Source organism: Aulostomus chinensis, chromosome 14, assembly GCF_037954235.1.
Source record: "Aulostomus chinensis isolate RoL2024-O1b breed Wild chromosome 14, RoL_Achi_v1.0, whole genome shotgun sequence".
Lineage (NCBI taxonomy): Eukaryota > Metazoa > Chordata > Actinopteri > Syngnathiformes > Aulostomidae > Aulostomus > Aulostomus chinensis.
The window spans coordinates 1928694-1948184 of record NC_141333.1 but is presented as its reverse complement, the minus strand read 5'-3'; the positions used below and the strand labels follow the sequence as shown (position 1 = coordinate 1948184).

Genomic DNA, 19491 nt, shown 5'->3' with positions numbered 1-19491 from the left:
TAGCTCGGTTCTGATTGGGACCCTGAACTTCCTCCCTAGCTTGCTTCCTATCGAGGTTCCAGGTCTGCATGCAGGCCCGGACACACAGCAGTCAGGATGCCGCTGGAGCCTGAGCACAGAGTCTCATCAGACAGTCTGAGTGTGTGTGGAGCTGCAGGGGGCCGCCCAGCCCCCCACGGCGTGGGAGACCCTCTTCTCCTCAGGACGTTAATTCACTAACTCCTCCATCTCAAGAACACAGTAAATTAGAAAGTTAACGCGCTGATGGGGCGGAAGATTGCTCTGCTGGGCTTTTGAGTGTGTGTGTGTGTGTGTGTGTGTGTGTGTGTGTGTGTGTGTGTGTGTGTGTGTGTGTGTGTCAGCATTAAACGCAGCTCCCCAAACAGCAGGTGATATGCATTAGGCTAATGTGTGATTAAACACATCCATGCATGTGATTGGTTGATTTATGTGCTTTGACAGACGTAAGTGGTTGGTTTTATAGATCAGTCGAGGCGGGTTGAGGCCGGCGATACATGCTCGTTAAGATAATAAAGCTTCATGATTGTCATTTTTAACATACGGGGGGTTTGGTTAGTTAATTCTTAATTTTCATTTCCATTCCTGGTTAAAGGTTAGAGCCATGGCTTCAGATGTGTTTCCAGGGGTACAGTCCTCTTAATTAGGAATGATGTCTACTTCCTGTTTTGGCCTGTCATCAGGTGACGGTCAAAAGAAGTCGCCGTAGCCTCAGTGACATCACCCACCGAAGCTCTGAGTTTCCTATTTACGACAGCGCCATCTTGTTTTTTGCAGCCAAAAGTGACCGGCACAAGAAGGTGAGGCTCTCTCCATTTTCTGCTGGTAAACGTCTGCAGGCCAAAACATTGAGCTGACCTGGTTTTCTTCTTCTACTTCTTCTACTTTCTTCCATTCGCCTGAAACCACTTGATGGAAAAGTCTAGAATTCACCTTTCATTTTTGCGGCGTCTCAGAGATGTAAAAATGCACTTGGCGTTTGATGGAAACGTGGCCGATGATGTCACGTCACTGTGGAAGCTAAACTTAAATGATGTGCAAACAAAATACATCATGGAAGCTCTCTCGCTCTCTCCCCTCTCTCTCCCCTCTCTCTTGCTCTCTCCTCTCTCGCTCTCTCCCCTCTCTCTCGCTCTCTCCCCTCTCTCGCTCTCTCCCCTCTCTCGCTCTCTCCCCTCTCTCCCCTCTCTCGCTCTCTCCCCTGAGTTGTAATTCTATAATCACTGTGAAAGGGAGATGTATATTTAATATCTCATCTTGCTGTGCTGATGATGTGGCATGTTTTGAAACATTGGTTTCATAACTATATCAATACCTCATCTCTTTTTCATGCCATTGATGATTGTCTCCCTACAGAAGTAACATCCGCCTCTGAGGCAAATAGAAGCACTTAGCTCGACTTATTTCAATACCTGATTGAAATCTGCTGCTCTGCTTTATTAAGAGTTCATCAGGCTGACACCACGGCGCGGTAGGAGGGGAATAAAAAAAGTGTGTGGTCATCTACCTGAGGAGGAGGTGGACGGACTTCACGGGACGTTAACTTGATGAACGGCATGCAGATTTGCACATTTACATTTTGTCGCCATGCTTGTTTTATCTGTCGTTTATTGAACCTGCGCTGGGGGAAGTTTGTTTTTGTGCACTCTGCTTTGAAATTAAGTAGTTGTGACATCTCTGTTACCCACAATCCCCTGCGGGAGGAGCTGGCTGTTAGCAGTCGCTCCCTGGTGGTGGCTTGGGCTTTACATTGTGTTGCTGCAATTAGAACTCAATTAGCTGCAGAGTAAACACGCTAGTGGAGGGAGAGCAGTTAGCAGATGTAAACGGGCCTGATCTCTCCGGGGCCTTGTTTGAGCCGCCATGTCCCGTGTGACTGCAGCCTCAAGAGCCAGATTCAATCAGCTCCTGAACACACACACACTCACACACACTTTTTAACACACATAAACAGGGAGTTTGAGCCGGAAAGGCAACAGGGATCTTGGAAACACACACACTGAAACCATGGCGATGCACCATGAGGCGTTCAGGTGCCTTTTTAATGCTGCAATGTGACGATTTTACTTCCAAACAGCTTTGGTTGACGGGACACTTGGATAGTTTGTCCCAGTTCGGGGGGGTCCAAGTGGATCCCATGAAGGCAGCTGTTGCCGAGATGAAGTGGTTGTTATTCCAGTGACTGCAATGGGATTCAGACGATAGCCAGCATGGCTGTGAGACAGAGAGCAGCAGCCGAGGTCTGGGAATTAGCAGCCATGTTTAAGGCAACAACTTCAGTTATTTTAATGAGACGGAAGAACATCTTTGGGTGTTGAATGGCGAGGGTCATGGAGGTCATCGTCCCTGAGGTCAGGGGTCAACGTCAGACATTTAGTTTTCTCTGCAAGTTTTGTTGTGCTTGGCGAGCTCGAGTGACACGTTGCTGGTCGGCAGCTTGGTGAAAGTATTCTTCCTGCATCTCTTAAGTCTCTCTCTCTCTCTCTCTCACAGCTGTTTCTCCTTTTTCCTTGTTCGCGGTAGTGAGCTCGGTGTGGACACGTCTCGAGACGTGAACATGGCGCCTCTACTGGCGTTTCAAACGCACATGACTCTCGTCTCCAGCTGTCATCCGGAGCCAACCTCTTTCTTTTCGGGAAGCTTTCATTCCCTCCTCCTCTCCCGTCTTTATTCATCTCCATCTCAGCTTATTCTCATGTTCTGAACTTTCTGCTCTTCTGTTCTCGCTCCTCTTTGGTCTCTCCTCTTCTTTTCTTTCCATCCAATTTCATCTCCATCCTCCTCTCTCTTTTCTTCTTGCTCACTTTTTTCTTTTCCTATTGTCACCTTTCCTACTCTGATCCCTTCTTTTCTTTCTGCCCCTCCTCTTTCCTCCCTCCTCTCACCCCTTGTTTCCTTTCCTTCCTTCTATATCAAATCCTGCCCTCCTTTAATTTTTCTTCTTCACTCCATTTACTCATCCATTCTCTCCTTCCTCTTGTGTATCTCCTCTTTCATGTCATGTTTGTGCCATCTTTCCTTTCTTCTGTCTTTGCCCTCCCTTTCTCTGCCCTTCTTTTTGACTCACTTCTTCCGTCTCCTTGTTGCCTCTCTTCTCTCCTCTCCTTTTCCTCCTCTCACCTTTCTTTTCTTCCTGTCACCTTCCCTCCTCTGATCCCTTCTTTCCATTCTTTCCTTATGTCATGTCCCTCCTCTGTCCGCCCTCCTCTCACTCCTTGTTTCCTTTCCTTCATTTCCTCTCCTACGTCTTATCTATCTCCTCCTCTTTCTTCTCATGTTCTTGTCACCACCCCTTCCTTCTCTCATCTTTCCTTTCTCCTCCTTCTTCTTTACATCCCCTTATCTCTGCTCCGTCTCATCTCCTTCCTCTCCTCTCCTTCCTCTCCTCTCCTCTCCGCCGGGTCGCTGTGCTTGTCGCGGGTGATAATCCGTGTCACGGCGGCTGATTGGGGATTAGGACTAGCAGTTTATTCACGGCAGGGAGAATGATACAGCGCTTAGTGGCAGCGGCTCCCGCGGCAGCCGCTCTCTGCTGAATTAGCAACATGTTTGAATGAGATAAAAGAGGCAGCTTACCCCACCGCACTCCTCCACCTAATCCCTATACAGCTGTGAAATGAGCCGGCCGGCCGCTGCACACCTACACCCACGCCGGCCTCTCTCTCCCACACACACACACACATCCCCACATGCTGTTTATACTGCACCTACCTGCACACACGCACACACTCACACTCACGGCTCTTAATTCCAAACTAAAAAGCCCCACACGGCTGCATCACCGCTGCACAAACCTCTGAATGGCGTATTTCAATAACAGAAGATGTTGGAAATTCTAGTGCCCAGAACTTTGTCAAAGATACACACAGACCTGCACAATGATTTCCATTGACTGGCGGCGGCCCTCAGCGGTGTAGAATATAGAAACGGGAGGATTCAGGCCTTGTACCAAGATGAACGGTCCAGAATTCCAACATTCCTGAAGAGTTATGACAATTTAATTGATCGTTTATTGGTGGAATACGATCACATTTGACTGGGTCACTTTCATGTCGTCCAAACTTGGCAGCGGCTCCAGATGAGTCACGGCAGTTTGAAGCCAAATTTTAGTTTTATTACCTTCGCTGAGGAGGTCACGTCTTCTCTGCTGTTTGTTTGTTTATTACACCAAAACTATGAAGCTGATTTCCCTCAAACTTGGTGGAGGGGGGCGGCACGGCCCAAGGAAGAGCTCCGTCAAATTTGGGACAAATCCGTTTACCGCAGCAACAGAAACGTCATTTTCCTTCATCAGAGGGTTTGGCTGACTTCGCCTTGGCAGAGGTGCAAGCTGTCCTCGTGGCCTGGAGTTTTGTCGTCTGTTTTTACAGGGGCACAGTTAACCCTCTGAACCCGGCGGCGGTTCCGGGCGTCCTGGCACATCTCTGCTCCCCGTGGGCTCATTTCTGACGCATAAAACCTGAACCTCTAGCATGGCAGTTGTGATGTCATCCAAAGGTTCCGCACAAAATTGGAAGAAGGTGGAATAAATATACAAGTGGCTCCAACACGCCTATAGATGTTACAAGTGCTGAAATATGTTGCCATGGTTACAGCCTCAACAAACGTCCTGCAGGTGAGATGGATTTTCCTTAAAATACTGTCACGTGACTGCTGCTGTCAGCCGGGTCGGCCGGGACTTCCTGTGCAGAATTTCACGTTTCTCATTGAATGCAGTTTGGATTATTTATTTATTTTTGGTCAGACATTTTTATTCAGGCCAAGTTTCAATGATTTACCATCTTTGTAAGGAAGAATTTATTTTATTTTCCATTTTTTTATCAATTGTGTGATTTTGAGTTGGGGGGTTAGGGTTCAGTCATCAGTGGATGTGGGCTCAGTCAGCAGAAGTGGACTCATCTCATGTTTGTCTGCCTCTTTGACCTTTGACCTCTACCTTTGTCCCACACACATTATGCCTGGTTCTAATTATGAAGTCATTGCTGCGTTCTGAGCCTCACTTGAGATGCAGGGTTTTTGTTTTTTTTTCCCAGTGTCCACTTGTATGTAGTTTCACCTCCCTTAGTGGAAATCAGCTGATTACGTCATTTATTTGTTGTTTTCTACATGTGATTAAGCTCTAAAAATAGCCTCCCGCTCCTCGCCACACAACAACACGGAAACCAGCGGGAGACGAAGTGTTGTCCATTTCACTAATGGTTGTGGCCAGGAGGGATTGGCCATCCCCACCAATAAACCCGGCCGTATATCTCACTTCATTTGGCTCGCATCGTGTCAGCAAAATACAGCAGGGAAATAATAACGCTGGGCTATCTACATATGGAGAAGTAATGAAGGAGAGAGGGAGGAGGACGAGTGCAGGAGTGGAGAATCAGCGCTCGTATTAGAACTGTAGGATTTGCAGTCAAATCTTTTCTGCTGTGAGGTGAGCGAAGGTGATGCTCCAAAAAAAGCTAAGCAAGCTTTTTATTCAGCTGCACTCGTTTTTAATTCGCACCGTCCTTGTGTCTCCAGATTGTCATCCTGCACTAATAAACCAGAGGAAAAGGAAACGGGGAGTTTAACTCGGACGGTCGCAGCTCATCAGAAAGTGAGATGTCCTGAGATGCCAGGAGAGGCTCGGCCCGGGGAACCCGCGGCCGCAGCGTCTGATTGATTTGTGAGTGATAAACACACCTTCGTAAAGCCAGCGAGGGCTTTAACTGTTGTGTTGCTGTTAAAGCCGAGCAAGAAGAAACCGCATGTGAAGGTTTTATTCAGTTGTGCATATTAATGGTTTAAAAGTGCTGACTGGTGTGGAGGCTCATAGGATCCTAATCAGGGAGGAACTAATAAAAGGAGATGGATTAGTTCCCTACAATCAACTGAAACTAGTATCACCGGAGGAGGGAGAACCGCGCACTCTCAGATACGCTTTTGTCTTGTTGGTGGTTTGTAGGCTGAACGTTTATTCAGATGAGGACCAACCACATGTGTCTCTCTCTAAAGCAGACGGTGTATTTTAGTGAGGCAGCTGCCGGCGCTCTCGCCTCCGTGTTTATGCTGCAAACTCTGGTTTGTGCGTGGTGGCTTGTAGCGGAACCCTAACGGGACCCGGAGACGCCGCTGCGAGCGCAGAGTTCCTCAGAATCACTGACTCATGCATTCTATTTCCTCTTCTTCAGATACATATTGCTATGATCCTGCCGTCCTCTGGTGAGAGCGGCTCCTCTCTGATTTCCTCGCGTGCGTGCGTGCCTGCGCGTGCGTGTGTGAGTGTGTGTGTGTGTGAATTCTTTGTCTGGGGCTCAGAGGCCACGTCAGTGTCACCTCCGAGCGCCGCGCCGCCTCAGTCATCTTTGGTTACCGACGGATAAGCACTTTTCCCCTGATTGGTTTAGCCAGAGTCTCTTAATATCATATTGATGATAATTTCCCTGTAATGCGCCATTTGCACTAATTGTGATGCAGGGAGTGAGTAATGGCATGTGACTGCAGCCGCTCCCCAGCCACTCCTCAACACTTAATCTCCTGATTGTCCCAGAGAGACGGAACGTGACAAGATCGCCATAAACAACCCGCCTCGCCGCTGAGAACACACACATGCACAGGACGACCCCAGCTCCTTCGCTCTCCACTGACCTCTGAGCAGCCCCACCCCTCCCCTCTCACCGGTTTTATCTGAATCTCTTTCTTGACATTTCAACTTCAACAAATCCTACGAGTAAAAATATCGTCTGAGAACAATAAGGACCCCGTTGGCCTGGGCAGCAACGATCAGATGTTGGCCCGATCAGGACGCTGTCATGGATTCTCCAGCCACCTTCACCTGGATACAGCTGACAAAAGTCCGAGTTGCGTTCATGTTCCTCCACGCCGTCACCTCGTGTGCTCCAACACAAATCCACGTCACAATGTAGCAGCAAATATTTGAGAGGAATTCATGACCCCAGTGAATAAATCCTCTGCTGTTTCAGTGTCAACAAACATTTCTGGCTTCATCTGTTTTTAAAGATCTGCACATCACTTTTTTCAAATTCTTTTGTAATTTTGAGTTTCAGTCCTTGGTCAGATTTTGCTCTTCAGCACGTAAACAGGCGCATCCACGGAAGATTCCAGAAGAAAGTGATGTCAAGTGGTGATTGTCTGATGCAGAATCAGGTTCAAAGCCTGAGTCTTGCCCTCCGTGCGTCTCTCCTCTTCCGTCCTCTGACTGAGCCTGAAGACTCTCATCTCCTCATGTGACTCCTCCTCAACTCAAATAAACTTGATTTATCAAATAAGAGACCAGAAGTATGGTCGTCCACGGCGCACGGACACACAGAAGTAGCTAAATATGCTAATACCACTTAAGCGAATGAAATGCCATGATTGGCTGTTGGAGTTGAACCTTTGAACAGTGACCTCCTGCCAGGCTTCTCTCCATATGCAAACCATTTACATAAGAGTGCATCGTTTGAATGCATTTTTTCAGACCCATCATCCAGCTTCTAAATCCTCCTCTACCTCGCTGCAGCGTGTGTGTGTGTGTGTGTTCTCTGTCTTACACACACACACACACACACTCACAGGTGACAGTTGACCAGCTGATTTTCTTGTCTTTATCTGAGCGTCGGGGGGTGAAATCGATGTCGGTGGCCCATCTTTAGCTCAGCAGGGGAGGGGAGCGTCCACGGAGCCCAGCAGCAGCAGGACGTCCGTAGAAACGGGTAATTCTGTTGGTCATAGTTAGCAACCCGGAGAAAAGGAAAATTATTTCTTGTCTTTATGAATGAATGAGATTTATATCTCGATGTGAGGGGAAGAAATTAAAGATTTGAATGGAGCCAAACGCTATTTTCATCGCCTGGATTGTTTTCTCCTCCTCTATTCGCCTCTAAGAGCTGGAAAAGAGGATGAGCTGCTGGTTGGGGGTGTAAAATGAAGTGCAGAGGGTTGAGTCAGGGACTGTTAACCTCAGGGGAGGTTCAGAGCATCGGACCTGATTCCCAGGCCATCTCATTGTTCACGGCGCAGCTGTAATTTAGTAGGAAAGCGGCGTCAAAGCACCCATAAATCCTCCAGGTGCCGAAAGCGTCCCAATCTCAATCTGTCAGGGAGACACTGGTCAGCCAGTAAATACCCATCGCCTGCTCTCCTTCATGTGATCTCACACACACACACACACACACACACACACACAGTTTTGTTTGTGTGCATGTATGTACTTTTGTAGTTCTACATGAGGAAGCTGCTCTGCTGAGGTGGCAAGTTTGCAAGATGAGCGCCAAATGCACAGATGTGCGAACACCCTCAGCACACGCCGACATATGTTACTGTACATGGCGGCGCTCGCGTCTGCAGCTCAAACAAAAAAGATTAAAGCTGCACTACGCTCATTGTTCCCATTCCAGCCGCTGCTGGAGGTCTGGCGTTCTGCATTGCACATTTACTCTTGAACGTGTCGGTCATATGAAAGTGTTTAATGTTCTTTTATGGCTTCAGTGGCTCACGTACGGAATGAGAAGAAAAAGGAGAAATGAAGACTGCTCTGTACAACAAGCCAGCGTTTCACTGACAACACCGGTATTTGTTGGCGGTTCAGTTCCGGAGGATGACGGAGAGATTCCCTCTGCGTTGCTGCGCAAAAAAGGCAAAGCGCTCTGAAGAAAGATGACGGCAGCAAGGTTTTTTTTCTGGAAGAGTGTTGAAACCTTCTTCTCAAACAAGAAACAGAAACAAAACTATTTGGAGAAAAGAAAGAAGTACAGAAAAAGAGGAAGAGCGGGGGGGGCATCAAAATTATTAACAACCAGTAAGAATAGAAACCAAGCTATTTACAGCCAGTAGTTCTCACCCGTTACAAAAGAGCGCCTGAATGGAGGGAATCAGGGGAGGCAGAGGTGGCCTGGAGTTGGTCAACATGATGTTCATTCCTTCTTTCTCTTCCTCTTCCTGACTTTCAGATCAGTTCTGGTCTGAAGGAGCCAGCAGGGTATTTGAGTTCACACGAGGTTACCAGGAGGCGACGCCACCTCGCTCGTCACTGACCCTGAAGGCCCCCCCCATACACACTCACACACACACACACACACACATACACAGGAACACAGGTGTTTCAGGTGAGTCTCTTATGACCCCCGGTGACCTCTGAGTTTCCTCAATGTAATTGTTTCAGCACATATAAACACACCAGCGCACGCACACACTCACCACGCAGAGACGCATCCTCTTATCGATCAATAACATTCATAGATTGTCAATTACACTCGAGAAGGAGAATGAATAGGATTTGCATATAAAGAGGCAGGTTTACCCAAGCGCTCCTGGAGCGCCCTGAAACTGCTGCTGTCAGCATGCTGACCGTGTGTGTGTGTGTGTGTGGGAACAGTTATTATGTTAACCCATCACACTTGATTACAGAGATCAAGGAACTGATTTTTGGCTCGGATTCTTCTTTTGCCTCCAGTTCAGAAGTAGATTTTATGAAGTGGAGCTCTGCTGTTATTTTGGAATCTTCAGATTTTTAAATGTTGTATTCTATAATGTAATAGTGCGGGTGCTCAAAACCTCTATCTGCACAGTCAGGAGGTGGCCCACAGGTGGAAGTGAACGTGTCCATCAATCCCGACCTTCGGTTGACCTCCAGGTCTTTGGCCCACATCTCTGCCAGGAGATGTTTGCTAAAATTTGCGCAGTAGAGAAGCACCAATCACTGCAAGCAAAGATCAGCTACTGACCTAAACCTCCAGAGGTGCTAATTCATTGTCTTTCATTAGCATGCTAACACTAGCATGGAGGCTGCACGGTGGTGCAGTGGTCCTCACTGTGGCCTCACAACAAGAAGGTTCCAGGTTCGAGTCCCGGCTCGGGCGCGGGATCTTTCTGTGTGAGTCTCCATGTTCTCCCTGTTCCTGCTGGGTTCTCTCTGGTACTCCAGCTTCCTCCACAGTCCAAAGACATCAAGAGGGGACCAGGTTAATCCAGACTCTAAATTGACCGTAGGCGTGGCTGGGAGAGCCAATGGTTGTCTGTCTCTATGTGTTGGCCCTGCGATGGACTGGCGACCTGTCCAGGGTGAACCCCGCCTCTCGCCCATAGATGCTGGGATAGGCTCCACCCCCCCGCGACCCTTGCTAGTAAGGAATAAGCGGAAGACGACGATGGATGGATAATAGTTCTGCTCTTTGCAGTTCTTCCATGGGCCGGGGTCAGAAGGTCAACAGGGATCAGGGAGGTTAAAGTAATGCCAGGCCACACACACCTCAGGGGTCATTCAGTGTCAAGAACCGGGTTGCGTCACCTGAGGCATCTTTTGCTGTTTTTTCAGTGTCCGCTCGCAGAGGGACACAGAAATGTGGCCGTGATTCTCGTGGAGGACGAGGACAAACCAGTGACTTCCCACTGACACAAAGAGACGAGACATTCATTGACATTCGTATGTGTCAGGAATGATCAGCTTTATGCGGCTTAGATGACCACAACCACTCGTCTGACTGGAGAGGTGGTCTGGCGCCGTGCCTCCATGTTCATCCTCGGCCTCTGTGACTTCAGTCCGAATGGTTCTGTGGATTCATTCTGTTTCCTCCACATCTAAAGCCTTTGGACATTTGCGAGATTCTTTTCCTTCCTCCTGCTGCAGCGATGATTTTTGGACTTCTCCATGAGAAACCTGCTTGGTTCATTGAGGAAACAAGTGATATCGGAATGAAGAATCCGACCGAACATTCCATTACAAATATGGACGTTTCAGTTTCTGAATCCCAAAAAAAATCAAGATTTCACTTCTCATCCCTGTTAAAGACAGATTTCAAGTGATTGGACTATCGTTTAATCAATCGATTGATCGTATGTTCCTCTGTTGGTTTCAGCTGCTGTGTGTGTGTGTGTGTGTGTGTGTGTGTGTGTGTGAGAGAGAGAGATCTCTTGTGAGTTCACACTCATGTGAGTACGTCGCTCTGTGTTCCTGAGTCACTGTAGCATCGTGGGGGCCAATTAGCGGGGTGGATTATGTGTCTGAACTCTGGTCCAGAGGGAGGGAAGCCAAACCACACACTGGGGGGGGGGGGGCACACAGATTACACGCACCAACACAAATATGTTGCTTCACTGTACCACGACTGTAATCACAGCAGCAAAGGACGAACTGCTGAGGAGGAGTGTGTCATGACTAAATGGACGCGTAGGGGAGAAGGGACTGTTTGGTTTTATGCAGTAGTTTCACCAGTGGAGGAAACAACCACGTTGGTGTGAGTCCGTCAGTCTGAGCAGGAATTCAGTCTCAACACGTGTGAGGAGACATTAAAGACTCCGAATCCTGTGGTCGAGACGCCAGCAGCTTCAGAGTTGTTCTGACACGTTTCCACACAAACCTGTTGGGTTTTTTTAAGTGTAGCTTAATGTGGCTCGATCCAGACTGCAGGGACAGGAAGTTCAGGCTTCACTGTGTCCAATGGGATTGATCGACTTGTTGTTGATTGCCATGGCGACACCCAGAGAGCGTTTGCTATCTCTGTTCTGAGCAGCGGCGGTGGAGGCCTTGAGTGAGCTGAGGTGTGCTGCTGGAATGTTGAAGGATCTGCAGCATGGAGCTCACGTTGTGGCCTTGTTAGGAGGTCCTGCTAGGCTAATCTGCACCAAGTGAACTGAAGGGATCAGACTCACGGTCTCGGGGGGGGGGCGGCGGGGGTTAATATATATGTGTCTGGGAGACGGCCTTTTCATCCCCCTCCTCCCTTCATCCCTCCCTCCAGGCACACCCTTCACTTTACACTCAATCTGTTTCTTTTTGTCAGCCATCCTGGTGTGTGTGTGTGTGTGTGTGTGTGTGTGTGTGTGTGTGTGATGTTGAACCAAGCAAACCCCCCCATGTGCGCACACACACACACGCACACGCACACACACCATGGTGCATTAGACTGGTGATTTCCCTCCTTCATGCCTATGCTATGGCCTTATTTATCATAATTCATCATTTTACCATACCCACTCCCCTCGCCATTCACAGGGGCATTATCATATTGTGGTGTGGCTGCAGGGCGTAAAGCACAGAGGGCTGTTGTAACACAGCACATTGTGTCTAAATTCCCCCTTTAACTAGTTCATCCCTCCACAAACAGCTTTTAGAGGCTTTACAACTAGACGTTTTTGTCAGGGAAATATGGATATAAAAGCATAGGAGTAAAGGAGTGGGATATTTATGATCCTGTAACGTGCCATCTCTGGCTACTCAGCCTCAGGCACCCCTAATGGCCGCCATTCCAGAAGGCAGCAATAAAACATAAAACTCTAATGCATCATACAGACTTTTGCATGTGTGACATTTTGGAGAAACGCCGTCGTTTCAGAGGTTATGACATCAGCCGTCTCTAGATTTCGCTTCCAGCGAGGCGCTCGTGTTTTCACTGGCGTGTGTTGGTGAGCAGATCACACAAAAACTACAAGACTGATTTACACTCAACTGCTGGAGGGGCGGAGCCTGGACCAAGGAGGAGCCTACTCCATTTTGGGGCAGATTAGTCTCTCATTAGTGCGCTCATCTAATGTGTCAACCACTTACGGTTTCCATATTAGTTGCGTGTTCCTTTTATTTTATTTTTATTTTTTGGTAGTTGAACAATAGACAGGGAAAACGGTGTGTTAGCATTTTATCAGAATTCATTCCAGAAGGCACTTTTCAGGCAGACAAATCAGGAGGTTGTGCACTTGACCCGCCTGGAAATCACAGACGGCGTTCGTGTGAGTGGTAGAAGATGACGAATGACGACGACTTCGAGCTCCGCTCTAGTTTAACGACCTGAAACCAGGCTGATCCGCACATCTGCAGCTGGTCATGAATGGTCTGGCGAAGGGTCCCTGGCGAGAGCGCCAGCGAAGCCTCTTTGAAACCCTTCAAGGAATCCTAGCAGAGCAAACTCAGGTGACGATGACCTGCTGCCACGGTTCCACTGACACAGAGATATCATGTATATCATGTGATTATCTGAGCTTCAGCAGGAAGATGAAGATGCACTGAAGACATTAAACCCCCATCTAACAGACCCTCATCCATGCTAACACACACACACACACACACACATACACACACACTCATTCCATCAGTATTACTTTGCTCTCTAGATCCTAATGAGAAGAGAAAAACCTAATTTGATTCATCGCAGCCCGTCACTCACCCCCCCCCCCCCCCCGTGGTCATGGGCTATTCCCACCGCTCTGATTATTGTTAATCTCATCATATGTCTCTTTCCGCTCAATAAAGCCCCCCTCCACCATCAGTGCTCCCCATTTTCACTCAAATCAAATTGTTGCCGAACATAACCTGCCTGAGCCCCGGCGCGCTGCTGCAGTAATGCAGTTTGTCATAATTAAGTGCCGGGCCTAATTAATTAAATGGTCAGAGGGCTAATCAGTGCATTCTGAGGCTGCACTGCTGCATGATGGGAAGGAGGGAAGGATGAACTGAGCCCGAGTGACGGATACCGCTATTGGCGGTTCAGGCTGAGCAGCAATGACAAAGTTAATTGTGGCAGCATCTCGTTTTGGGACAGCTTGACTACACACTTAGAGTACACATACACACAAGAGGCCATTTGCAGCAGGACACCGTGCACACGCACACACACACACACACACACACACACACACACACACACACACACACACACACACACACACACATGCAAATGTGCAAGGCATCCCCACTAAAACACACTCACGCACACAAACAGCACTGGCCTCCAATCCAACCGTCACATTATAGTTTTCATTGAATTGCTTGAATACACAGAGTGTATTGATTGAGTAAATGTGCTAATGAAGGTGATGCCCATAGACAGTTCATTAAAGTTGGGCTTGATTAAAAGAGAGAGAGCCTGATGTAACCCAGTAGTACCTTGAAAACACACACACACACACACACACACACACACGGTTCACTGGTCTGCATTTTTTAATCTCTGGACTTCTACTGAGCTGCTTCGGCTCTGATTTCACCTCCAAGTTTCAGAGGACAACTTCTGAGATGCAAACGTCAAAACTCATTACTCTGAATCCTGGAATTCAGAGTTTAGAGTAAAGAACTCAGGCGCAGGCCACATTGCGGCATCAGGTGGACGACATCTTGGTCGTGTGCTCCCATCGTACCGCCGCAGCCAACTTAGCTCCACCCTTCCTGTTGTGGTTGTGAAACAGTTCATAAATCTCTCTAAGCGTCACACACCCCTCGCAAAATGACTCGTTCTACGATCAGTGTTTGATCCATGTGGTGTGTTAGCGTTTGGAACGTCTAGAAGAGCCCTGCGTTTGTAACGCGTTGATCAGACACAAACGATCTGGTGGGAAATTCACAGATTTACCTGGCGGCTCATTGAGCTCGTCGGGTGACGGCTTGGATGCAGAGGAATGTAACTTTCAGTGGTGAGCGAGGACGCTCCGCCGCTCGCTCGTGCAGAGTGGATGAGGGGATCAGCAGCGCCGGCGTCGTGTGAGTCTGAGGCGTCACCAAGCGTCTCAGTCTGTGGTGAAAAACTTTCCTGCTGTTTAAAAGGGAGAAACATTGAATTGCACTCAGCAGAAGCAGACAAGAGGTCCCCCCCTCAGAGCGTTGCTGTGCCATCACGTCTGCTTCACCTCTGATGGGCCGCGCGCTCGCACATCTGCCTTGATGACTTTCGAGCTGACGACGCCGTCCGAGCACCGACGACACCCCCGATTGTTCGATGTTTAGCTCACGTGAAAGATTCTACGCACCCCAGAAGTTTGCCCGCTCTCCAGTTGGTCTCAACCTGCAGATGGTGTATCGGCGTAAGATCTATAAACAGCCTTTATCGATTGATGGCTTGGCAACGGTTGAAACGCTTACAGCGCTTCACGTTTTTATGTTGCATTTACTCATCCTAATTCAGCAGTTGGGCCCCCCCCATATGCACTTCATTATCATCTACAGAGTGAGTTTTGTACTCGCTTTTATGTCATGTAATATTTCATCATTCTCTTTACAGTGCGTGAATCCTCTTTCCTCTAATTTGTCGATTGATGCTGTGTGTCGTGACCTGTGCACCCTGACGGACGCTCGTTTGAGCTGAAAAGCATCGGCCTTGATTTTTAGTCTTTGGCAAGGCGTGAATTTTAATAATTAATAAGTCTTTTATATGCACTATCAATGAAACAGTTTTCCTGAGGGTGAGGGTGACAAACTTAGAGGAAGAAAGAAAAGAATTGCAGCGGAGGGGGGTCATGGTGACTGTCCTCCTTCCTGGTGTCCTCAGTGTGCGTCGTCGTCTCTCTTCACCCGCCCTGACGCTTACTGAAGGTCTCTGGTGAGGGAGCAGAGGGCCAAGGCTCTCAGCAGGCGGGCGGGGGGGCTTCCTCAGAACTCAGGAAGAGACCGCCGCCCCTTTTCCATTAGGAGAAGGATGACGACGATCCCTACCTGACCTGGGAGTCACCACGTCCTCTCAAAGACGTAATGGTGCAGCATCTGTTGGACGCTGACAGGAGAGAGTCGGTGTGTAGCCTTTTTTTTGCTGGTGGAGAAGCAGAGGCCTGCGCTCAGTCGAGTGTCTTTCTGTCTCTTTTATTGAGTAACCGCCATTTACGTGCTGCGGAAACTCGTTTTAATTATTAAACTTCTTCTTTGTTCCTCACCGCTGAAATGATCAACACCTCTTAATACTCACACTTTAATTAAAAGCACAGAGTCTGCATGCAATACATCTTGTGAATATGAGACAGGAAGTGAGGCGGAGGCGGGTGCTGCTGCTGGAGTCCACACGTTAAAGGTGTGATCAGAGTCAACATCAGGGCCGCTTGGACCTCTTGAATAAAAAGGACAATGTTGTGGGGGGCATTAGATGCCCTATGTGCACATCGTTCTTTCTCACCGAATGCAAGTGTCCATATACCCATGCCCCCCCCCCCCCCCCGTCCTCTCCTCGCCCCTCCTCGCTGAGGGCATTGTGAGAGCAGTAAGTGCTTGACCGCGGAGGGGAAGTTGGCTCGGAGAATAGGAAATGCTTTGCACAGCAAGTCAGGGACTAAAAACTTCACTAAGTTTCTCTCCATCCATCCTTCCTGCCTCCGTCTCTCTCTCTCTCTCTCTCTCTCTCTCTCTCTCTCTGTCTCTCTGTCTCCGTCTCCTACCCTCTCATTTCTTCCCTTGAAATTTCTCTTAGGAGATTATCCGCAGGTAAGCTTGTTACCTCTGCCAGCCTGCGTCAGCAGCTCTTCTCCCACACTGACCACTGAGGGATGAGGAGGGGCGCTGGGAGAGAGGGTGGGGGTGGGTCAGCGAGCTGAAGGGAGGAGGTGGCGAATGGCGGGAGACAGGGAATGGGGGGGCACTTGCAGAGACGGATTGGCGTGAGGGCCTCGGTACTCACCACTAACACACCATGACGACATCATAAGGCTGAGCAAATGACTCCGGGGGGGCTGGGGGAGGAGTGTGACACAAAGCAGTCCCCTGGTGTGTGTGTGTGTGTGTGTGGGGGGGGGGGCTCTTGAGCTGTGGTGACCAGGTAGTCAGACACGCAGGATTGCACTCAGTCACAAAGCAAATTAATGGAGACGACAAACAGAAGAAAGGATATTACCACATTTCAGCTAAGCTCTACTGTGTGTGTGTGTGTGTGCGTGTGTGTGTGTGTGTGTGTGTGTGTGTGTGTGTGCATGTGTGTGTGTGTGTGAGAGAGAGAGAGAACCAACTCTTGATGGAACACCCATACTGTGAGGACATTTGGTTTTGGCTGATCCTCAAAGCTTTTAAGCAGTAATTGAAGGTCTTGTGAAGAACTTGGTTTTAGGGTTGGGGCTAGAATTAGGCTAGGGTCAGGTTATGTTTAGGTTGGGTTAAGGTTAGCTCATGGTCAGTGTCAGCACCTGGGGAAAGGCACCAGGTCCATCCATGATGTTTAATGTAACACCACAAACTGATGGTGCTACAGGGTGCTACACATGAAATGCTACACACTAAAGGCTAAATGCTACACACTAACGGCTAAATGCTACAAGCTAAAGGCTACAAGCTAAAGGCTGGTGACTTTATGCATTGTGTTCGTCTCCAGCACGTATCAGGAAGTAAAATGGTTTCAGAAGCCACTTTTGGACAAATTTTCGTGAGGACTCTTTGTTCTGTCCTCACTTTTTAACAGTGTTCTGATTTTTCAATGAGCGTGTGTGTGTGTGTGTGTGTGTGTGTGTGTGCGTGCATGCATGTGTATGTGCATGCGTGTGTGTGTGTGTGTGTGTGTGTGTGTGTGTGTATGTGTGTGTCTGCACCGAGAGGCTTACCAAAGCCTTCACAAACAGGGTTTCCCCTTCTTCCAGGCTTTGGGGATGTGGAGGAGGGATTGGAGGTGCTCTTCGGAAGAGTGGAGAGATAAACGGGAGAAGTGAGGAGGATGAAAGGGATGTATTCCTCCAGACATGGAGGAGAAATCTGCTCAAATCTTCCCTTGTTGGAGGAGAGGGGAGAGGGATCAATATCGTCGCTCTCCTCTATGGGCTGAGCCTCCTCTCCTCTCCTCACCTTCCTCCTTCTCACCTTCTCTTCTGTCTCATTCCCTTGAAAATTTCAAATGTGGTTTTAAGCCAACAGCCCAGCTGTTTCGACAAGACGACAAACTGAACTTGGGAGGGTAAAACACACACGCACACACACACACACACACACACACACACACACACACACACGTGAATGTGTTCAATTAATAAGCCAGTTTCCTTTTGTGTCACTGTGAGTCCCAGAGGAGGGCAGACAGGCAGAGGTGGAGAGAGGAGGAGGAGGAGGAGGAGGCAGGTTTCAACACCATGAGGAGCGATGAAGCACCAGGGTCACCTGGGAGCCCCGGGGCCGAGGGTGCCAGCTACCTGTCATGAATGACTCAGTCTCCTGCGAATCACTCCAGTGAATTCATTAGCAGGTGGAGCTCCTGCATCCTCGCCGTCTCATCCTAATTAATTGAAGAAGGTGAGATGGAGTTAAGATCTGAAATAAACTCCACAGCTGGAGGAGACTGACGAGGAGGGATTCACTACTTTGCCTCCTCTCAACCTCGAGACAGGAAATGTAATTCTGAGTCTCTGAAGGAGGACAAATGCTGCAGGAAGAGTTTACAGCGAGTATGTGACACCATCCATGCCGATGGTTGGTTTGCTGATGGTTTGAAGTTCATCATCAGTCAGTTTTAATTCTTTATACGGTTTTAATTTATCTTTGGAACGTGTAAAGACGTCAAAGAGGAGCAGCAGCTTTACGCTCCCGTGCTGCTGCTCTGGAATCAGAAGTTTCATTTTTCCATGTTGTCAGTTGTTTGTCTGTCTGTCACGTTCTTCTACACAATATCTCAGGAGGCCTTGACGGACTTTCTTCCAATGTGGTCAGAGGTCAAAGGTGACTGTCACCTCTCATGGATGTTGATTCTGTCCCATCTCATTATTGTGATGAGGTCACGCGTCCTGGAACTGGAGGATGAACTGATCTCATGCAGCAGACAGACACCTTCACAGAGGCCTAAACCATGATGAGGTATTTCTTGTCCCAGCCAGTAAAAGTACTGCATTTTTCTCTCCATACATACATGAAGTGTAGCGTAATCTACTGTAGTTGTCGCTGCCTGTGGCATTCGGTAGGTCCCGTGTGTCAGAACTACATTTCCACTCACCACTGGTGTGCTGCACCGCTGGCTCCCCCGTTACAGTGGTAAGTGACTTTGGTTCCTCCGGTAGTTCATCAGTGAACTTTGAGACTGGTATTTAACAAAGTTCTAATCACAAGTGCCGCCAAATCAGCCACGGCCGACACTGAAGGGACATCTTGGTTTGCATCAACACTTGCAGAGCATTCGATTGGCCCTCGTTCTACCTGCTGTGGCGGCGGCGTGAGCACCGCAGATCTCTTTGACCTAGACACGAATGCTGATTGTAGCTTTTCCATCAGCTGAGTTCAAACTCCAGATGTGAAGTGGATCTTCAGGTGATGGGGAAGCTAGGAAACCCAAGTCAGGCTGTGACCTTTTAAGCATCTGCAAATACAGAGACCAAGCGTTTCAAGAAAAAACTACAAAAATGGCATCAGATTATGAAAAAAAACTATTTTCCTTTGACTTCAGAGGCCCTGGTGGAACTTCTTCCCTGCTGGCTCCATTTTGCTGACCACTGTGAATAGATTAATGAGCGTGGGATCTTAGAAATGTTAATTAATTTGATTATGTGCGCAGAGGGGAGGGGTCTCTGGTAAGGTGGAGGGGGGCGGGGGGTGTAGGGTCCATGGTTTTATCGAGGGGGGGTGGCGCTCTCTGCAGAAGATGAATAGGTGCTCTGGCTTGAGCTGCTGGCAGGCTGGACTTAATATACGACATGTGCTGCCACATAGTCAATGCGCTTTTAATTCACCTCTTACTACACACACGCGGACATTAACGCTCCCGCATGCACACGCACGCTCAGGGCATTCATTATGCCTTTTACTAATGGAAATCTAATCATTCACCCACTTGCTTGTTTACACACACACAG

The 19491-nt window shown here is 48.5% G+C and overlaps 1 long non-coding RNA gene across 1 annotated transcript; it reads left to right on the top strand.

Moving 5' to 3' along the window:
• The first annotated feature begins 523 nt into the window (after positions 1 to 523).
• LOC147249399 (uncharacterized) lies at positions 524 to 6942 on the top strand. Its single transcript, XR_015119356.1, has 3 exons — positions 524 to 818; positions 5533 to 5677; positions 6542 to 6942. It is a non-coding gene; the product is annotated as an uncharacterized LOC147249399 (long non-coding RNA).
• The last annotated feature ends 12549 nt before the right edge of the window (positions 6943 to 19491 follow it).